Source organism: Pongo abelii, chromosome 1 (genome assembly GCF_028885655.2).
Source record: "Pongo abelii isolate AG06213 chromosome 1, NHGRI_mPonAbe1-v2.0_pri, whole genome shotgun sequence".
NCBI lineage: Eukaryota > Metazoa > Chordata > Mammalia > Primates > Hominidae > Pongo > Pongo abelii.
This window is the reverse complement of record NC_071985.2, coordinates 32,611,342-32,635,000: the sequence shown is the minus strand read 5'-3', so window position 1 is coordinate 32,635,000 and position 23,659 is coordinate 32,611,342. Positions and strand designations below refer to the sequence as shown.

General features: G+C 37.7%; 1 protein-coding gene across 4 annotated transcripts in view; it reads right to left on the bottom strand.

The window, feature by feature from the left end:
- ESRRG (estrogen related receptor gamma) overlaps positions 1-23,659 on the bottom strand; it is a 592,374-nt gene that overhangs the window by 309,725 nt on the left and 258,990 nt on the right. The window contains exon 2 of one of the 4 annotated variants that reach the window (XM_063728289.1): positions 19,647-19,759. The gene's annotated coding sequence lies outside the window, so the exon portion shown is untranslated. 4 annotated transcript variants of the gene reach the window in all.

Below are 23,659 nucleotides of genomic sequence, written 5' to 3'. Positions count from 1 at the left end.
CTCAAGCTATCCGCCTACCTCAGCCTCCCAAGGTGCTGAGATTACAGAAATGAACCACCATGCCTGGCCTGAATATAAAATTTTAAATGTGGGGACTATAACATCAGGTTTGATCATAAACAAGTGCAAAGGTTTACTTGTAATATTATTTGCGCCCAGCTCAGGTCCCAATTTGACCATTCCTCAGTTGATAAAAATCATTTAGCAGAACATCAAGTTTCATATGATATAATTCTGTCAAAGAATTTTCCTCCTATTTTTTTCTTTTTTTCTCAAATGGGAAAGAAAGAAGAAAATAGTTAAAAGGGAAGGAAAGAAAGGAGGGAGAGAAGAAACTGTTAAGTAACTATTAGTTGCCAGGCGCTGTGCTAGCTTACATGTCTATGTACTTTCGTACAGGACACTACACTAAATTTTTGTACTACTTCATCAAGTTCTCATAGCAACCCTGCAAGGTGTGTACTATTTTTCCAACTATATCTTTTTGCCAATGTTAGTGATAAGTCAAGAAGCCTTAGAAAGGATAATTAAGCCAAGGCTCTGAAACTAACTTTGACTCTAAAATTCTACTCCTTGTAACTATACCAGGCTGTTTGGTGTTTTTATTGTTGTTTTTAAATTTTATTGTAAAAGCTGAACTGAACAAGGGTCTGACTGCTTTTTTACAGTAAATAAATAAAAAAAAAAACCCATGAGAATATCTCCAATTGTCATCATTAAAAATGGAACAAAATGAATTGGAGACAATAACTAGCTCCATCTTATGAAGCAGTATGATGAGTTACATTTCTATCATTTGAGGTCTTGAGGATGAGGGATTTAAGGAATGCTGAGTGATAGCAACATTTTTGTGCAGAATTCCAAATGTTTTCCTGAAATTTAAGAACATTTTAAGATGAATCAGTGTGTTTAAAAAACAAGGTATTTTGGTATGTTGTTCTCCTTAAAACCTGAAATTCCTCAGAAATGTTTACTTCAGTTTTAAGCAAACCTTGAACACGTGCAGAAAACAATACTCAATGGAAAGCAACGTCTTCACCAGCCCATCTAACAGGTGGGCCCCTCAAGCCAACGGGACTGTTGCTGCTCTTACTGCAGAGGTAAGGGTAGAGGAGGGCTCTCTGGAAGGACCAGGATGTGGCACAGCTAAGGGGCATGAAATGAGCTGTCCTCACAGACACATTCTTGAAATGGCAGTTAGGCACTTGGCTCGCCTCCACCACCTTGCACAGAGCTAAACATCTCTTTATGTCAGAACAAATTGGGCAAGCCTCAAATCTTTTTTCTTTTCTCTGACATGAATGAGATGAGCGCATAAGCTTAGGGAATGAATGAGGAAGACAGAGACCGAAAGGAGGAGGAAAAAAGAAGGACAGTTCAGTTCACATGAAAGCACTATGACACAGCTACACACCTGCAAACTGTTCCTAGGAGCTCTTAGAATCCTTTATGAGTGGTGGTGGTGAAAACAGAGAAGCAGCAGGGCCAAGTCACCACTTTCCTGCACTCAGATCACCAGGACTCAAGTTCCTTCCCCACACCTGCACCAGACACTTCAAGACATGCCTCCATGCCTTTGTGCAAATGGCAGAAACACTTGGCCCTTTTTTCTATGCCATCTATTCCTTTTGCTCTTGCTTACAAGCTGCTTATCTATGTTCAGAGCATGCAGCATTATAAATTAATCCTTACATGATTTCACAATGGCATATATGTCAGTGTTTCTGTATGTTAAGCCTCAAAGAAAATGTAAAAGTCCAGAAAGTATCCAGCTGGGAAGATGGCAAGACAGTACACAAGGGGAGGAGACACAATGTTAGAGAACAGCTGGAAAGCCTCAAAATATATTTGATAAAAAGACAGTGGCATACAGAATGTGGTGGTCAGTAATAGAGGGCAGAATATATATATATATGATATTCTACATGGTATATAGTTTATATATAAAATCTGCCTTCCAAGTATTGCTTTTTGGAAAGTAGAGCTAATTCTTAAACAAAAATGGATGTGTGTGTGTGTGTGTGTGTGTGTGTGTGTGTATGATATATACATGTATATATATAACTCTATGATATATGTAAATATGATATATATAATGTATATTTAACTAATATATATAACTATGATATATATACATATATATAACTCTATGATATGTATGTGTGTATATATATACATATATATAATGTTATGATATATATATATAAAATATATCCATTTTTAAGTAGCCTCACTTTCCAAAAAGCAATATATTTAGGAACAGACCAACAGAAGAGGCATAGAGAAACTAAAATGTAACCTGCCTTTATGCACAGCCTTGATCATACCAGATCACTGGGCCCTGTTTTGAGAGGCAAAAATAAATTTCAGAAACTAAAGAAAATAACAATGAGTAAAATATTGGATTACTGGATTTAGCACAAATACGAAGAACATGAATTCTGCAAAGATTTCTTTTTTAAATAGGAGATGATGGTTGCTCTTGAGGAAATGTTTGGTATGGGAGAAGATGGGACCTATCAAATAAGATGAGATAATATAAATATTTCATTTAGTCGTTATCATCTCTTTATGATGATAAGACATTATTATCATATTTTTTATTCTAACTCATAAAAAATGGTCAATCTTCCACATTTGTAATGGGCTACAGCACACTAATCTTAGTTTGGCATAAAGCTCATACAAACCACTCAATATTTTCAATATAAATGTAATGACTTCTGATTTTAGGGAAACATAACAATGCTCAAAAAAAAATCACTAGTTAACTCTAACCTCTCCTACTGGTCATTTATGTAAGTATGTGCACTTGCAAAAAATAAAATAAACTTTCTGCATATTCATTATGAAGAAGACGGATAACAATCAGTAGGAGAGACAGCAAATTTCTTCTTGAGGATTAGGCTCCAATTGGTTGAATTTCAACATCAACCTGGCGATTTTACTATTAAGTCAGCAGAAGTGAGTTCTTATACACTATGCCACTTACTACAGGAGAACATCAGGCAAAGGGAAAAGAACACACTAGAATAAATTGTGCATTATTTCTGGCATTAGTTAAAGGAACAGAGCAGTATAAGAAAAAAAATACAGTACCATTGATTTTTACAGGTGTTTAATACAGATAAGCTGAAAAAAGGGTTTCCATTTTAAGCCTACTGATGGCTAAAGATGCATTCAAATATGTTCAAAAGCAATCTAAAGTCTTCTAAAATGGTGTTTAAGCTATTCAGGCAAAACGTAAATAGTTTTTGTCATAGTACTGAGGAATGTAGAACAAAAACAGTGTCCAAGGAGCTGACTCTGGCACACTGCCGGCCACTGTCAAATCAGGGGGGTCATTAAAACAGAGGTAATACTGTTTATCCATTACATGATCACAGGTTATTTAGGGAAAACAGTAACAGACTGTCCTTAGAAAGGTAGGAGGCATAATTACCCTAGAAATCTCCAAGTCCCACTCTCCAGAGAAGATACCAAAAGAAACAATTACGTTAAAGAGTCAAACATATGCTTAAAGAGTTACTATATAAAATAAGTAAATCCTTGATTTTTTTAACCTTGTCTGTTTTTAACATATTTCTTTAAAGCTCAATTTGAAAGAATAGGGAAATTTTTGCTTTTATCGAACAACCATAAGTAGATATACATTGAACTGCTTTGCAAAAACCAAATTTAAAAATAAGGTTATATCTGCACAACAACTCAATGGGTAATTTTTCTATTTACTTATTTTGGGGAGTCCCTTGGTCTCCAATTTCTGCAGAACTGTGTGTTCATGCAGTAGATTGCATAATGAACAAGGCAAAAAAAAAAGAATAACTATTTTTGACCACACAGACATAGCATTCAGAGATGCTATAAGAATATAGGTTTGTTTTTGGCATTCTTCACTGTGTACTAGGTTTTGTCTTCCTCTCTTTAGCAATCAGTCTTTCTTTCTTAGAAATAAATTTGGTAACTCTGGCTCAAATATAAATTCAATTTCTATGATTTCCAGCTCTTGCACATCTTTTTAATCCATCCTCTTTTCTGCATGACCTTGGCCAGACACTCACTTGTCTTTCTCATTACTACCGTGATCATATCCTTACTGATGGTATAGTACATGCTCTTGAATAAACATCTAAGAATAATTCATTGTTGGCCAAAGTCCCTCAGGTCAGTTGACCAGCAAACATGAATTTAGGGTCTATTTTCTATGCCATATAGCAATGAGGACAGGGCTGATATAAATGAGGACAGAAGGGGTTCCATATACAAAAATATCAGCCTCCATAACAAGTATTGGAATAATTACAAAACATGATGTTAACTGAGACAAAAGAATGCTGTGCAGCTGAACAGCTGAATGCTGTGGAGTACAGGCTAGAGGAGTAACTAGAATTAAGCTGGATGCGGTTGCTACACAGATGCCCAGTCACTAACAGATCTCGTGAGCTGTGATGGCTGATTCATGTTCTGGAAATGCTAGAGTAGAAAACCCACGACTCAGACACATTCGTCTGTGAAACACGTGATATGATCAGCTACAAGTCAGAGCACCTCAAGTCATAACCTTGCCAAGCCTGGTTAGTGATAATTCTGGACAATAAGTGGCTCAGCTGTGACCCTCTGTGTGTCTCAGAGTTTCCATATGGGAAATGTCATGGGACTTTTTTGAGTTATAAAGGACATGTAAAGGAAGACTTTGTGGTATCAGTAACTTAATAATATTCTGGAATCCCGTTATACTTGTAATATTATGGAACTTAGTTATAATGGGTCATGGAGTATGTCCCAACTCAGAGAATATAGAATCTGTATAATACAGACTTATAACTAGTATCTATTTTAATTCTACATAGGTTGGGTGATAGGGTGGCAAGAACATATATTTTTTTGAAGCCAGAAAATTAAGGTTCAAATCTCTGCTTGACCAATGGTGAGCAATGTTTGGTAAGTCATTTAAGTCCATCTGTGGCTTGTCTGTAAAATGGTGAAATAGTAAAACCTGCCTTTTTCAGGGATGTCATAGTGAAGCTCAGGCAGGTGGATATGCATGAAAGTGATTATAAGTGCCTACACACTATACACACATAATTGTTATTCTTCTTTCCCTAGATTTGTACTACAAAGTCCTGCTTATGTTGGGGGGAAATCATTCAGAAAACACACTCATTCCCCTAGGAAAGAATTCTTACCACTCTTGTGAATTTGAGGAATAGTATCTCAGTTGCATTAACTGGTGTTTATTAATGTATTATGAGCCTCTGCTGTGACATCTGATTCACAATAAAGAGATTAAGCATACTAATTTGTCATTTATTTTCCAATGCCTGCCTTCCTGCCTGCAGCACCACTAATATCCCAGGAGCTCCTCAACCCAATTATTTCCCATTTTGCATTACTGCTGAAAGTAGTGCTAATGTGCCCAAAAGGCTTTAGTCCCTGGTCATGAAAAAAAAAAAAAAATGATGCTTCTCTCCCCACCACAATGCTATTGTCATTTGCTGAGAAGAAACGCCCCTGGACCACTGGGCCATATCTAGTAATCAAACCAAATCAGCAGCCTGACTGCGCTGTGGACATGAGCAGCAGACCTGTGCTTATTTAGTATTTATTTTTGGGGTGGAAGAGAATTCCATCTGTAGAATGAAATTCACAACCTACAGGGAGTTGAATTATACAACGGTTATATACACAGTTTTGTTTGCTTGTTTGGGGAATTGCTGGTCAAAATCACTCAAATAACTGGTGAACTCAACTTTTTCATCTCAAAAAATTAATAAGCAGTTGTTTAGCCAAATCCAAACATCAACTTGCAAACTAATTTGTGAATACAGACACAACTCATTATTAATAGAAGCAGCATAAAGATTTCTCATTTTCTATGCTTTTAAATCCAGCCTTATAAATGGTTTTTTAACCTAACCATGTAATATTTCTGCTACCTTCCTCAGTCTTTCACTTTGAAATGTGCTTTTTGCTCATCCCAGGAGTTTCTGTATTGCTTAAGGCAAAATACTCCAGCACACCTTCACAACTATAAACTGTAAACATTTCTCTGCCTTTTTCTGTCCAAGGCTCAGAGCCCGTTTAAATGTCAGTGGATAGTTTCAGAAACATACTAGACTCCATAGTCGCCAAAAATAATTATTGTCAAAACTTGCCAATTTCCCCAAGAACATAAAACTTATATTTTTAAAATTGGATAATTTTAGCTGTGAGGAGATACTGACTGAAAACAGATTGTTATTTATTTCAAAGATGTGCAGCACCAAAGATGAGATGCAGCAGATTAAGTTAATCTCTATGAGGTTATTTCTTACCATTATTTTCTTAAATCCTCCCCTCGCTTTAATCAAGAATAGGAATGTTAAGGGCTTGACGCAGGGAAGAAGCATAGATTAGTGGTTAGCATAATAGCACGAAAGCCAGGAAACGTGAAATCTATTCTGGGCCAAGTGGTCTTAGGTGAGCACATTATTTACAGCCTCAGTTTCTCCATATATAAAACCAAAAGCATTGCACACACTGAAAATGAGAGCTTCACTGTGCTGACATTGTTCAGTGCTGACTATGTGCCAGGCACCATGCTCAGGGCTTTAAAAGGATTACCTTGTACAATATTAGTATCTACTTCTTAGTAGATAATATTCTCATCCAAAGTTTACAAATAAGGTAACTGAGGTACAGAGACATTAAGTAAATGGCCACACAGCTGGGAGCCAACTGCGGAGGCTGAGCTCTAACCCACAGACAACACTGCTCTCTAAATTGTTGGTTTGGCATTATCTGGAAGGGTTCTGTGGAGTGGGATATGCTACACACCTAATCCAGAAAATTTCCAGAATAGTGGCCCAGATTTTTCTCTTTCCTTTTGGGGCTCTGTGCCACCTGCCCTGGGAAAAAGACCACCCGGGCTCAGGCCTCCCTGGCTTGGCTGCACCTGGTAGCCCCCACATACTGCAGTTGCGACACAGCAGTGCTTTATCTGCCAACTGAACCCGAGACATTTGTGTTCGGTTCAGCGCAGCTGGTGGAGGGAGGCTCAGATTTCCGCCGCACTGAACACAATGAAGCAGCCCTGTCACAGGACCATTACGAAAGCACATGCTCCCTAGCTAATTTTTGTAGCATAAGGGTGTAGACTATTTAAAACTATTCCCCGCCCCCAGCTCTTAAATGCCTGACTAGGAGTCAAGTTCATCCAGGGGTCTATTGGCCATATGTTATTTGATGTCACTTTTTTTTTCTGCATATTGGGGAACACACACACACACACAGAAACTGGCTTCCAGAGGAAAATGTTTATGATTGCTGGCAGCCTGGATACCAAATGGCTCACATGCAAAGTGTAAAGGAACAACGCTGCAGCTCCTCTGCTCAAACCTGGTGTCTGTAGGAAAAGCCAACTTGAACTTGACTTGCACAGATGCTAAAGAAATACCTCTTTCGCTACCAGCATTCATCGTGGGTCATCAGAGTTAACTCGCCAAAATGGGAACAAAGGTTTAAAGGTCTTACCACATCACATCCTGGAGTACTGTATGGAACATGGTTTCAAAATATATCACATTCATGGGTGTTCATTAGAAACCGTGGTCATTTAATAATAACACATCTCATAATTGTGGACTTCATAGGAGCTATTAAAAATGATAAGTATGTGAGGTAATGCACATGTTAATTAGCTCAATTTAACCATCCCACAATGTACACATATTTCAAAACATGTTGTGCCCAACAAATATATACAATTTTTATTTGTCAATTTAAAAAAAACAGCCACCGATCTTCACATTCCATGATATTGGTTAAACAGTGAATACTAACATAATGCCTTTTGTGGCTAGGCCAAAAGCAAATAAGCATTAAGCTACAGTAAAAGAATCACACTCTAAGAAACACACCCGAGTACTTTAACATCTCTGGAATAGGGTTGCAAATGGTGCATGCCTAAGTTTCCAGAAATTCAAGAGTTTTGACATGCAGTTGCTAGATCAATATTTGCATATTTAAAAGATCTAAACTGAGTTAAGAGATGCTTGGTATCCACTAAAATCTCATTGAAGGGAAGAGAAAAAAACAAATCATACATACAACTTTTAAGATGTTTTGAAACAAGTTCCCCTAAAAAGAAGGCTTTCAAAGAAGGCAAACACTGAAGGTTTTCTAATAAAGAAAAATACCTTCCCAAATAAGTGATTCAAACAATGTGGGGCATCTATCACGGCTTCATTATCCTACTCAAGGTTTAGAGAAAACATTCCTTAAACTTTCAGTAACCGGATATTCTCATTAGAAAACACTGACCACCTTCTTTCAAATATCACAACGAAATTTAAACAATTTTGTAGGAAAGCATGAAAGAGTGCAAACCGTTGTTATTAAAGAAAGAAAACGATAAAACAAACACAGGTTTTGTGGGTCGATATGGAGCAGACTTTCTTAAAAGGGGAAATATTTTGGCAAAACTTACCCTAAACACACATTCAAATAATGTCTGGAAGTTGTGAAAAGACCCTAGGAAATGAACTCTTCTCCTTTCTACAAATATTGAGAAAACAGCTACCAGATGCAAATGAACTGCTGAACCCAATCCTTGGTCTTAAAAATGTATTTCAATAGAATAGCCAATGTATCATCTGAGTATGAAAAAGATGTACCATAATAGCACTCTGAAAAATGAATTAGGAACACATTGTCATCAACTCCAGGAAAAATAATAAAGGTAGAAAAGATTAAGAGGCAAGCATATCTTTCGGAATTGTAAAACGGGTTTATAGGTCTTCTAATAACAACTTTTACTCAAACCTTACATAAATAGGCTTAGATGATACAAATATTATGTGGGCTGTGTGGACACTCCCAGGTTCCTAATCATGTTTAGGGATTACTCGACAGAACAGAGACATTTCATTCCTATTGGGCCAAGGGATTACAGCAAAGAAACATCTAATATTCCATTTTTTAATTTCATGCATTTTTTATTTACCTTTAATGATGCTGTATATATTCATCATCCTGAAATATTAAAACAGTATGAAAAAAGTAATAAATTGGTGGAAAATTTAGGGAATAGGAATGCAACAGCACGCAAATCATACACTATCAAGTGCTTGATACACATTTAAAATTACTGCCTACTACGGCAAAGCCAAATTCCTAGCAGATTTCTGAAGCACAAAGTCACAATAAGAAGATCAGCAGAACAGACTGAAATAATAGAATATTCATCCCTCTAATCCATATGCAATTCTTTAGGGCTTTTTTTTTAACAATGCATATGAGGTCTGACTGTATTCGGGATTCAAATAAGTTGTCTCCTTCTTGCTCCTCTCTATTTTTGTAAAAAGAAAAAAGTATATACAGCTATCATTTCTGCACTGCTGCACCAACAATGACAGAGTTAGCACATTTCCTCACACCTCAAATGAAACAATAGCATTTTTAAACAACAAAAGTGTTAAAAAGAAATACATTTATTCATCCCACTAAAACCTCCCGAAACAGCTTTTTGGGAAGAAGAAAAGTTGTCATTATTCATGGGGGGATATGAAGTGATGTTTTTGTCATTTAATTACCAATTAATGGATTGATACTGTAATATAATATTGCATTTAAATACTGAGAAGAGCTAAGGTTGGCATTTTATTTTTGCTTCACTCACCTTCCCTTGCAGGGAGATGAGAGTGCCTATCAGGCGTTATTCAATATTGTAACAAGGACTAGAAAATTGTAGAGGAATAAGGAACCATCATCTGGTTTGGCATGGGCACTTCTGGAGGGCACTTGAAACTCTAGGAAAAAGAAAAGGCACACTGGTCATCAGATGCCCTGTTCAACAAAATGCCTGCCGTGGTCCTCATCCTCTTAGCCCATGTCCTCATTGCCAGGAATTAGCAGCTATCTTCCAGTGGCTGCTGTGTGTTTCTCTTTTTCTTCCTTCAACTTTTATTTTAAGTTCCAGGGTACATGTGCAGGATGTGCGGCTTTATTATATAGGTAAACGTGTGCCATGGTGGTTTGCTGCATGGATCATCCCATCACCTAGGTATTAAGCCCAGCAACTATTAGCTATTCTTCCAGATGCTCTCACTTCCTCCCTTCCACCTACCACAGGCCCCAGTGTGTGTTGTTGCCCCGATGTGTCCATTTGTTCTCATCACTCAGCTACCAGTTATAAGTGAGATCATGTGGTGTTTGGTTTTCTGTTCCTGTGTTAGTTTCCTAAGGATAAAAGCTTCCAGGTCTATCCACGTCCCTGCAAAGGACATGATCTCATTCCTTTCTATGGCTGCATAGTATGGGGTATATATACCTCATTTTCTTTATCCAGTTTATCAGTGATATAGGCATTTGGGTTGATTTCATGTCTTTGCTATTGTGAATAGTGCTGCAGTGGACATACGTGTGCATGTATCTTTATAATAAAATGATTCATATTCCTTTAGGTCAAATGGTATTTCTGCCTCTAGATCTTTAAGGAATTGTCACACCGTCTTCCACAATGGTTGAACTGGTTTACACTCCCACCATCAGTGTAAAAGTGTTTCTTTTTCTTCACAACCACAACCTCACCAGCTTCTGTTGTTCTTTCGGTTTGTTTGCATATGCTTATTTCTTTCATTAATGACCCTTTATTGTCTCACAACAAGGAGGAAAACCAACAAAACAAAAACTACTTCAAATCCTTCCTATTCTTTAAAGTTTTCTGTATATCTTCTTCCTCTTTTAAGCAACTTTCTTTTCCATTCACCCAAAAGCGTTGATCCCTACTTTGTGCTAATGTTAACAGCAAATTTCTTATGGCCCAAATCACATGCCACTTCATGGAATGGTCCTTTGCCATATAAGCATGTCTTTTATGGAATTAAGTCCCTTCAGGGCAAAGGCTGAGTCTTTTTTTCCATTATTTTCTCTCTTGCAATACTGATCACAGTTCTTTGTACCTTGTAGGTATTTAGTACTTTTTTTTTTTGTCACTGTCATTGAATTGATGGAAGCTAGTTAAATGTTTTATTTTGGATATGTTCAGCGTTTTTCAGTTCACTATTCAAATTAGACAATTCTACCAGTTGTGGACATGGTTTGTTACTATTAATAATCCTAAGCAGAGGGATATAACACCATTTTAGAAAATAAAGTGGGGACAACCAGCCTGTTTTCCCACCTAAAACACTGACCCTAACAGAAAAGAGAGTACAAAGCTTTGTAGAACAATGGAAATGTTTACGGGGTATGGAGCAGACCAAAACAATACAACTGTAGAAATAAAAATTCCCATTATTGCCAAGTAATAGAGAGACATGTAACACTTCAAAGGGGCATATGGCAGAGGAGAGAAGAAGCGTTCATCATTCCATTTAGGGGGGAAAATAAGTGTTTCTTTATGGAGAGATATCTCACTACATCCAAATTTAATAAGTATGAAAACATAGCCTGGTAAGATTTTAAATAAGAAGGAAAATTTTAAGGAAGTTCTCATAGTCCAGACTTTTGTCATTTGTGTAGCAGTGATGTGCACCATTTTCATCCAACACTCACAATACATAATACATTTCAGAGTCAAGATAAACTGAGAATTCAGTTTTCTTCCTTCTATTCTTTATTGAATGTTTTAAGTTTATTCTTACATTCCCCTTTAAAGACATGAAATAGCTTGAGAAAAAAAATATTCAAAATATGGAGTGATGAATGGCAAGAAGAAAAGAGAAACAACTCATAAAGGTTTATGTAAATTGTAGGAAAAATCAAACCTAATGTCTTTGACATTCCCTCTGCCTTATGTCAGAGCAAACTCCTCAATTCTGATCATGACACAGTGATCCTATCTACGACATGATATCATCTTTTTTTTTCGGTTCAAATTCCCATGCCAGTAAGCCTTTCGACTCTAGGCACTCATTCAAAAATTCAGGAGTGTTCTCAAGTTCTTGTGTGAACCAAGATGTGTCAACCCACAGCAGGTGGTTCAGCTGCTCTGAGATTCTTTGCTGAGTATATCCAGGCTTTGGCTAAAGCCTCTAACAAACAATACATTGCTTTGCAATTGGCCACTCATTCTTATTAGGGTTAATAAATTACCTGCTATTTATAACTGTTGACAACAGGTCAAGGGTGTCACATATGATGGGGCAGAGAAAGTAGTAAAAGTTTGCTAACCTTTAAATTCTATACCAAACCCCAACTCCATTCATGAAGGCTTGTCTTCCCTTTCCTATGAAAGCATTCCTTCTCTTGTCTACTTATCCTCTTTACGGTTGCACGAACTTTGCTTTCCCTGCCTTTGTGGACTGATCATATTTTATCGGACTTTTTGAAAATATTTCTAGAACAGGAATAAACTACATTATGAAGATTTCAGAGCCTGACTTGGTTTTATAGATTCAGCTGCATGTGTGTTAATCCATTTAAAAAAAACAAAGTCTGAGCTAATAAGAATACACTAGGGTTAGGCCAAGTGACATAAACAGTTGGAAAGAGAAGCCATTGGTAACTATGGTTGTCACCCCTCTTACCTTACTTGCTCCCTCCTTCCAGGACAAATGTGTCCATTTACCCTTACTAGGACGTGCAGTTTCCCACCTTCCAGACCATACTTTCCCTGTTTTGCAGTTTCTATTTAGTGGGATTTTCTATTTGCTGGGAAATATTCTAAATATTTTACCCATTCCACTGAACCATTTGAAATTGTGGGGTTTTTTTTTGTGGGGATCTTAATGGTTAAATATTAAAAATTCCTAGGCCAAGCACGGTGGCTCCTGTCTGTAATCCCAGGGCTTTGTGGGGCCAAGGCGGGAGGATCACTTTAGCCCAGGAGTTTGAGAGCAGCCTTGGCAACATAGTGAGACCCTGTCTCTACAAAAATGTATAAATTAGCTGGGTGTAGTGGCCTATTCCTGTAGTCCCAGCTACTCAGGAGGCTGAGGTGAGAGGACGGCTCGTGCCCAGGAGTTTGAGATTGGAACGAGCCATGATAACAGCACTGCACTCCAGCCTGGGCGACACAACAAGAACCTGCCTCAGGAAAAATAAATAAATAAATAAAATAAATTTAATTTAAAAAACAATAAGAACATTTAAAAAATTTTAAAAATGAAATTTCCTTATGATTCAACCTAATGCCTTATCTCACTTGTGTCTTACAGTGCTATTTTCTGGTGGATAGTATTATAGTGCAGTGTCACACAACTACTCACATACAAAAGCTGGGCTTTAAAACTGGGTCTATGTGGGTTCAAAGCTTGGGATGCTGACCTCCATATTCTGATGTCCCTAGGTAACTCTCCATTGCCTGGCCAAGCAGAAGGGGAGTTAGATCTTTGTCCCAAAACATATTCATCTTTTAAGTATTTGGTAACTCTGACATGATAAATCACAGTATCTCAGATTGGGAACTTCTACATTTCTCTATAAAGATGGAGATGTATTTTTTTTTTAGAGTTGGATGAAATGAAATCATTTGATGGTGAATTTCAGCCTCTGCATAGAAATGTACTGTGCCCAGCCTACATGTAAATATGCAACTCTGCCCAAGTAGCTATTCTAAAAGTCACTGTTCTAAAATGAGATTTCATTAAGAAATAAATACCGATACTCTCTAATTAAAGTCTGAATAGATAATAATCTATACAAAATAGCTAACACTTGGAGGAAGTCAATTACCAAACCCAGCTAAAAAACTAAACTGTCTCAATTGTAAAAGAGATGATCCACAACCAAAGAAAATTTATCTCTTGAAAACAAATAATGGTATCAAGGTTGTCATTGTACTTCTTAACAAAAATGCTCACAAATCAATAAATTTAAAGAAGGAATCATGGCCTTAAAGTGGTAAATATGTTTCCCAGTCCTCCTCTCCAAGGCAAATCCATTGGCACACACCTGTTGTTATTTAACAAAGTGAATTAGGCAGGTGTGTGGAAGGCTTATCTTTAAGTCATCAAGGATTTCTGCTACTCCTGAGTCTCAGGTTCCTTCATTTGTTTATATAAATGGGCCAATAGCTGTTGAAACACTTCAGAGCACTTAACTAAAGCAAACAAAGCTGTTGAACTTTAAATATCCAACAAGAGAAGCTATTGACAAGTAGGACTTTACTTAGCAAATCTCAGTATTATTTGGAAACTTAATACAATCTTACAGATTGATAAGGAAGCCATACAACCCAGATGCTTATCTTCATTTAGATTCCACATAGAAGACACTGTACTAATTTTAGACAAGTTTCCAAAAACAATGCTCCCATCTAATAGTTTTGCTTTGTTTTCTTTTTTAATTTTTATTGTTGAGATTGAAGATGAGTTTACCCAATTAGAGAAGGGAAAGAATGTCTTCGACTTGTAGCTTAGCCTTCCAGCTTTCCTATTTCCTCCCAAACTGAAAGGTATTTCAGAAAGATATCCTGTGATGAGAACCTTCGATTAACATCTCGGTGCCGGATTTCATCTCAATATTCCCAATATCTGAAAGAATTTGCATGAGTCACAAACCCTTCCTAAGCTCCAAAGTCTGAATCTGTAAAAGAAGGGAGTAAGACTGGATGCAAAGACCTCTTTCGACTCTAATAGATAATTATTTTACTATTTAATGTATTTACAATGATGAAATCAATTGATTGTTTTATACTGATAGCTAGAGAAAGATGCCACAGTACTGTTGTATATAAGGTTGCATAAAATATTCTCAAGTGAAACTAATGGATTCTTTGTTTTGTTTTCTTTGTGTTTAGGAAGAAAATATCTGTTTCTTTGGAGACTGGTATTGCAATGGTGTGGAGATGCTGGGTTTCATTCTTCCTTTGGAATTTCATAATCTTACTTTAGTTACTGCTTGGATATGGCTTTCCTTTTGGCACTAAAAGGAAAAACACAAGAGAAAACTCATTCTTTTTTAAAAATTTAAATCACTTAACTTTATTTCCATTTTCCTTTCTAGGCTGACAAATACATTGAATTCTAGCTTGTCTCAACTTTCAGGTTTTCTAATTCGACAGACCTGTTTATCTTCTCATTTCAGACTTAATAGAGCCACCCATTTCTGATAGGAATGCAAGCTTTCTTTACGAGATGCAAGGCATTAGACTCAAATAGTTTCTCAGGAAAATTCCAAAACTTCTACTGGCTCCTGGCCTATGATTTTATAACTTATAGTGCAGAAAGGATTAAAGCCGTATTCACATCCTTAGCTACCGATTGACTGCCTTTCATTGCAATGAAAGAGAAGTCTGTTTTGTATACACCCTTCACAAAATGGACATGGCTGAGCTCTACAGTACTTGAGGGCAGGTTCCAACTGCAATGCATTCTTCTTATTTATCTTTTTTCTGATATAATCACCAGTAATGATGAAGCAAAGTCCAGAAAATCTGTAAAACGACTTTCTTTTCCCTACATTTCCCAGGGCCGCATTAGGGAGCAATGCCCAACATCTTTTCAAGTGTCTTGCTGTGTTTTAAGTTATTTTATTAGGCTGGGCACGGTGGCTCATGCCTGTAATCCCAGCACTTTGAGAGGCCGAGGCAGGCAGATCATTTGAGGTCAGGAGTTTGAGACCAGCCTGACCAACATGGTGAAACCCCATCTCTACTAAAACACAAACATTAGCCGGGCATGGTGGTGGGTGTCCGTAATCTCAGCTACTCAGAAGGCTAAGGCAGGAAAATCACTTGAACAGGGGAGGGGGAGTTTGTAGTGAGCGGAGATCGCGCCACTGCACTCCAGCCTGGGCTTCAGAGTGAGACTCCCTCTCAAAAAATAAAAATAATAGTAATAAATAGTCATTTTATTTTATTTTTATTTTTTGCCTGTATTAGACAGAGTGTGAACTACGGAATGATAAAATGTAGTCTTAGGCACAGATCCTGCAGGGAATAGCTTTTGAAATTCTCCGACATACTAAGTTATAATTGGGTTTTAATGCATAAAATGGCTGAGCAATTTAAATGTTTAGAAAAGAAAACAGTCTTTCCTAGAGTTTACGAAGTGGTAAGCCTATTTCTTGTAATGATTAACTGTGAGTCATCCTTTCAAATACAAGCACCCATTAGCATATGCTCCTCACAAGAAATGCTGAAGGCACTTGCCAGTTTACCAAACTAGTGTCTTATTATGGCAAATTTGTCACAGATTTTTATCCGAGAAATAAAGATGGGAAGTAACGAACCATGAACCACATTGAGTTTGCTGTCTACCTGCCTTGCCTTACTAGGTGAAGAACAATGTTTTAAAAACATATAATCACTATCTGTCTGCATGTAGTCTTGCTTGGAAACAGAGAATTCACTACATCAGAAAGTCTGTAGTCTACAGAATGTGTCACAGTGACAGAGGCCTGTCCTTGAAGACTTGATCCATCTGCTTGCTTCTTACCAGAGCTTCCCTTTGCCATCAGTTTCTAGTCCCACACCATAAACATCATTTCAGTAATGGTGAGCCCTCTTCCCCTCTTCAGGTCAAAGTATGCAGGAAATACAGGCATCATTACCTCTACATGTCAGCTGTGAAAGCTTCTGGGCCCAGAGACAAGTCCTTCTTCCACAACCTTCCTGCCCCTTAAGGAAAGGTTTGAATAGAGAAATTATTGGCCTAAGCCTCAGAAGAACAGTGCTTGGAACTGAGCTCCATCACACATTGGTTATACAGCTGAATATTGCTTAAATGTTCTAATGAAAACAATACAATGTGGGTACAGTAATAGGCAAATTGGGTTGTTGTAAGTGTCCACTGGGATAAAGCAGGCAAAGATAAGGAGGTTTGCAAATGCAATATATCATTGTAAAAGAAATCAGCCCTTTGAATTTTTTTTTAGCAACAATTCAGAGGCTGAGAGAAGGAAGGTACAGCCAGAAAATCTGAGATAGTGAGTTCTAACTTATATTTAAATTAATATATCTTAAATGGAAGATAAATGGTAAGGAGAAATAAGTTAATAAATGCACAAGACAAATAAGTTTGATTCCTATTGATGCTAGAAGTGTATGTAGTGGTAAGCTGAGCAGCCTTGGGCTATGAACCAGTTGAGATTGCTTATGCTCTACAAAGCATTTTAGTCTGAGAAGAACTGGACGTCACATGATTCCTTAGCATTAGCATCCTAACAAGGTCCTTCTGGAAATGTAATGATAGGGAATCTTCAGCCCAGCACTACTGAAAGACACATAGTTGCAGGCAGATGGGCTTCCCATTCTGATTTATCCAGATTTAAACTAAATCTATTAGCTCTTCAGTGGCAAAAACCTCCCAACCAATGAAGTCCACGTATTGTCTGAGTTGATGGGTCAATCAATGTTGACTCTGTAGCATCAAGTTGGGAGTGCAAACTCCCGCTGAAGTTGCTTATATTTTCTTTGCTAACAAAACTAGAGAAGCAGCAAAGTTTATCTAAAATTCTCATTTTCAAAGATGTAAAGGACAGGCAGGTAGAGTTACTTTGAATTTAAACTAAGCTCTAATGATAAAGTGCTCAAGTCACTATGACCCAAGCAAATTGTTTAAGGACAAAAAAGAACACACACCCACCCACAGGGACATACGGACAGCATGCAATCAGTATGTCAATGCACATTGGATAAAGGTACAATCTAATATAATATATTTATCTGAACCAGTAAATAAATGGTATGATGAAATGTAGTATCAGGATCAAATGTACAGTGTGGAATAATGAGAGCTGGTACACCTACTGACCTTGAGCTTTGAGTGTTGGCTGCATGATCTGGGCTCACCAGCCATTATCAGCACAGTTTACAACCCAACTCAGAAGTCAAGATAGGTGATAAGCAGAGGTTACTGACAATAATGCTATTGTTAGAATACCATTATTAGATTATTACAATATTATTGAATATCATGAGAAATTGTTCTTATAAATATTTCTCAATTTATAAAACATTTCCTGGTTTAATTTCATCCCTATACTAATAAGCCTTGGAGGTGAATATCATTGACTCTATTTTTCAGATAAGGAAACTGAGGGGTAAGGAATTGAATCTTTCTGAGTTCAAAAGTCTTTGTCTTAATTTTAGGCCATACTACACAAATTCCAATTTCAGATTTGATCCCAGAGTCTTTAGCTAGAATGACGTTAGTGTTACTCTGGACTTTGGTTCAGAAAGGAATCTGAAATTGCTCCTTCATACTTTTACACACTTTGGTTATAGAAGGGCTTGGTAAGCTCTGCGATAATCAGTTGATCACATGAAGTGACCTTCAGTATCTACAATTTTCATGAGGGCCCTTTAAGCTCATCTCTCTTTCCCAACTATGTGAGCAGGGGGATGATCCCTGCTGTCCATCACAGACATTGATACAGAAGCACTGATTCCTTCAAAACCAAAAGAAAAATACAGTTCAGATCTACAGATTATGATCACAGAAAAAGCCTGAAAAAATTATTTATACTTAATGTTAACAGTGGCTTTCTGTATGTAATGGAATAATGAGTGATTTTCATTTTCTTCTTCAGGTTTTTTATTCTTAAAATATTTTACAGTAGATATGCATTATTTTGTTACTAAAAGAATTAGTTTAAAAATAACAGTGATATACTGATCTGATTTTAGTGAAAAAGAAGTCTGTAAAATGTTCTCCCTTATTGAATTAAGACACTCACCTTATTCTGTCCTGGTTTTTAAAACATATTCAAATGTGATCCATAGTTACACTGTATTTATTCATTGCTCTGGTTTGTCTTCTGATTTCTAGCATCTGACAATAACTGCAGGGAGTGCTGAGCTAAATCCTAGCTCTATCCCTCACTAACTACATGACCTGGAGTAATTCAGCCTCCCCATTTCATCATCTATAAAACAGGAATAATTATGACCTATGTCTTTGTATGCAGGTGAAGTTCTTTAAAATTCTCTAGCTATCCATAATTTTTTCCTCTTCATAAATATAAAACTTATTTCATGTAATTCATTTGACATCTTAAATTGACAGTTTGTGTACGTATTCTATCTCACGAATTGGTCAAATGTATAAATGAATGAAAAGGTATGCAAGGGTGCATACAGTATCAAGTAGGATGTATGGATAAAATGAAAGGTAAATAAAAGCTAGTCACTCACAGTAAAGTAGGACCTAATAGATCCATGTAAATAACCACAATACAAGTTAAATGGTAAGGGAAATTGGGGAAGAGTAAGCTTAATTCCAAACAGAAACTGAATCAAGAAAGACTTAATGTATAAGGTAGCATTTGAATTAGAGTTTTGGAAGAGAAGCAGAATTTCATAGCCTGGAAACTGGGACTCACATGCAAGAAAAATTGTGGACTTTTGAATTTTCTTTACATCTCTACCTCTTAGCATTGTGCCTACACAAATCATTTCCTACCATTTCATTGTTCATTATTCTCTGCTTAAAACCATCTCTTTCCTGGTTGAAACTATCAAGGATTGAACATTTCTCTCAAGCTCAAGAAAGAACCAGAGCTTGCACCTGGGAGCAATTTCCCAGAGAGAGGACAGTCTGGGATCTTCATAGTCCTCCTAGCTATTATGGAAATGGATTCCTGTGACACTTAACAGTAATTTATTGAGCCACATTTGTATATATATTCTGCAAATTTAAGGATTGAAAACAAGCTATGTTTTTGTTTGGTTGGTTTCGGTTTAAAACCCTGAAAGTACCTTAATGTATGGATTTATTTACCTGTGTGTTTGGTTGGTTAGTTGGGTTTTTTGCAAAGCGCTTCGTTCACAGAGATGGAGGGAGACCAGGTTTCGTATGTTACCACATCTGCCTGGTGGAGACGCCAACAGCTCCTGTATCAGAGGGCTCTTATTAAAAGCACATAACAATAGTAAGAGTTTTATAAATATTTTAAACAAGGAAGATCAAAATCATGTGACCAGAATACACACCTTCACCATGATCTTTTCCTTAATATTTTAGAGATTATTTGTTGTCTCTACAAGTACTGGCATTTGTATTTTCTACAAGTAGAAAACTCGGGCACAGGGAATAAACCCCCAAAGAACAACCTGTCATAAAATGTTAGGTTTTTAATTTTTCGTGCCTCGTTAACCAATAACTTTGTTGCTGTGTTCTCACTGATGTTGGAACCCATATGTCCTCTTGCTAGTGGTTCATCTTTTACCAGTTCTCTTTTATTAACTTATCATCCTAGTCTGCATGGTATTTATAATAATTGATCATGGTGCACTGAATCAGTGAGCATTTGTCAACCCACTCGTGTCTCAATGCCCCATGGTTAGGGATATCTTACTATGTGCAGCATTACACAGAGAAGGGTCTCAAGTCCTTATTAAAGATATGAAAAACACTAGGATATAAATACATATGTATGTCTTTAAGTGACATTTCTTTTATTCCTGTATTTTAGAAGATTAAGCTATCTCAGTAAATACAAATCATATTGATAGAATGGCTGTGAAAATCAATTTACAGCCAACAGCCCCTTTGTTTTGTTAACCTGTGAAGTTTATTCTTTCTCCAGTACTGTAACTGTTACCTGAAGAGCACCAGAGCTCCTGACACACCTGGAGTGTGTGTGTGAACATACACACATGTACAACAAGAAATCTTTGAGGACGAGGGGGGTGACGCAATTGTTAACCCCCATCACCATCAACATGACAGGGCCATTCACTGGTTACTGACCAGATACTGTGCAAGATTCTTTCAGAGGTGTCTCCATTTAGTTCCGTACAACTGCCCTATAAGGTAGATACTATTACTCTCATTTTACTGATGGAAAAAATGAGGCATAACAAAGTCAGTATGTTTAAGAAACCTGTAGATAATAAGGGCAGAAGCTAGGACTTCAACCCAGACCTGCCTCACTCCAAATGCCACGGTTTTTTGGTTTTTTTTTTTTCTTTTTTGAGATGGAGTCTCACTCTGTTGCCCAGGCTGGAATGCAGTGGCGCCATCTCGGCTCACTCCAACCTCCGCCTCTCGTATTCAAGTGATTCTCCTGCCTCAGCCCCTAAGTAGCTGGGATTAAGGGCACCCGCCACCATGCCCACCTAATTTTTGTATTTTCAGTAGAGACGGGGTTTCACCATGTTGGCCAGGCTGGTCTCAAACTCCTGACCTCGAATGATCCACCCTCCTCGGCCACCCAAAGTTCTGGGATTACAGGTGTGAGCCACCGCACATGGCCTGAAATGCCACGTTCTTAACCACTCTACCTCACCGCCTTCTCACCTCAGGAGGGGGATTCATGGAACAAAGCAGTGGCTAAAATACCAGCCAACTTGATAATGCACAAACTTTGGTATCAGCAAAGGCCTAAGCAATGTCATGTTTCGAAATGGAAGCATCAAGGCCTTGACAGCACAGACGCACGCACACGCACACACACACAGGAATTTTATTAACATCCTCTCCCTGCTGAAACTTTTAATGCAGGCCTACAACGCATTCATTGCAAGGTGCCATTAGGGCCAGGCTCACTTCAAGGGTTACCAATTCATGGGCAGATTAGAGGGCACATTAATAACGTAGTTAATATGAAGTGTTTAGAGCCTCCACATCGGTGACAAATACGACTCAGCCAAATTTCCTGACCACTGAGGCCACGGAGGAACAATTTGGTAGATTTCATCAACAGTTCTAATTATGTTCCTGTCAAGTTGAGAACGAAGTAATCCATAACTGGGGGGTGCTTGGAGACAGTGGCACAGAAGAATAATTTATGCCCAAGGCACAGGGTCCTTTCTGTAGTTAGTGTGCACAACGCTTGACTAACAAGTGGGTTCAAAAAGGAATTTATTAGGGAAAACACAGCCCTCTCGCTTTGAGAGGCTTGTCAGGTATAAGCTTATGAGGAGTTATGAGGTAATGACTTCTAGGAAGTCTTGTTTATACAAGCATCTGGAGTTCAGGGCTCTCGGCAGCCTCAGACACTGCAGGTTGTAAGATGCAGGATCTTGGCTCCAAGCCTCACTCAGACTTTTTTCACCCGCTAGATTTGAGCCACGTCTCTTGAGAGGATTTGTGGGCAGACTTTTAAGTGTGACAGGAGGGTAGGCTGGATAGTGGGAGCCAATGAGGAGTCAACTTAGGGAATAGATTTTTTAAAAATAACAGTTCAATCCTCAGATAGCATTATCATCGGAGATACAGGGATAATGTTAGAACGAAAGAAAAGGGACGCTTTTATGAAGCTATAAATAATGTGCTAATGGAATGTGCAAAGGAATTGTTAAGAACAGTAAACTGAAATGTCGTAATACCCCCAACCCCGGGCGTGCTCTCACCTCCTACAACTGAACTATGAGACAGACAATTGGAAAAGAGTGGGGGGAGGAGAAGAAGGAAAGGGGCAAGGTGGGGAGGTTGGGGGAGGAAACGCAACATGCAATGTTTGAGTGATTTTCCACTGTGATCTATATTGGGATGCAGCTCCTGTTCTCTCCAACAGGGTAATTTTATACATGGCATTCTTATTAAATATTTCAAAGTGGGGAGGGGAAGGAGGAGGAGGAGTTACGTGTCTGGTGCATATTTTTTAAGAGTTAAAGCTGGTGTTGTTAGCAGAGGCTTGGTTATTAGCACTGATCAACTGTTAATTAAAATAAAATGAAGCTTCTTAAACTTCATCACCTTATTGCAAATTATGCAAAAACCACAACTAATTGCATTATTAGCAAAAATTACATTTAAAAATAGCTTCACACAAAGAACTAAAATTATCTCATCTAAACTCGCTTTTACCAAATGAAGCCTGAGGAGACAGAGCTCTGAGGAAAACAAGGGAAAACAAAGGTTTTTCAGCCTCTCATTCAACAGGGGGATGAAAGAGGAGGAGAAAAAGAAACAGAAAGAGGCAGGGGGAGAGGGAGAGAAAGAGAGAGAAGAAGGGAGGAAGGAAAGAAGAGAGAGAGATTACTAAATAGTAATAGAAATCGTGAATAATGTGACATTACTTAAGGTAAACTATTAATATTAGATAACAAATTTAGATAATTCCTACTAAGTACAACATGATATGCATTTGGATATAGCCAATTCCTGATCCTTTACAAAAAATTTTCCAGACAATGAAGTGAGAAAAACCAGGATTCCTTGGTTTTGAAATGTAGGGCCTGGTCAGAAATGGGGTGAAAATAAAGCCCAAGAATAAGGAGAAAGATGTTTGCAAGTCACCGGGCAATTACATGTGAATATATATACATTTTTTAAAAATAGAAGACTATTATTTATCGTTCTTTTTTCCCCATAGATGCTGCTATACTTCTCCTAGGTAGACAGCCAAGAGCTGCCTGTCTGCAAATGATTCTTCATGCTTTATTTTGCTACACAGAGACTTCAGGGTGCCCACAGGTCCCTTTGGGCTCTCTCATGTTGTACAACTGGCAACATGCTAATGCCAAACAAGGCAGTGCATTTGCTCTTATGAGCAAGCACTACACAATAGCTCATTTACAATGAATCATTGTACATTTAATATCATTTTGATTAATTTTTTCCCTCACTGTAACCCCGTATTTTTAAGGCCACCATCATCTTTACTCAGGAACAGCAGGTATTTTAGCAAAAAGTAAAACATTAGATGGACAAAAGGACAATTATAATACACATTTCTGGGAATTCCTTGCAGCTGCTAAGCTGAATGGAAAGTTCCTTTTGACTGTTAGTCTTGGCCAGGTTTCTCTGGTAGGTGGAGAACACTAGCACTATTCTCCTGATCCAGG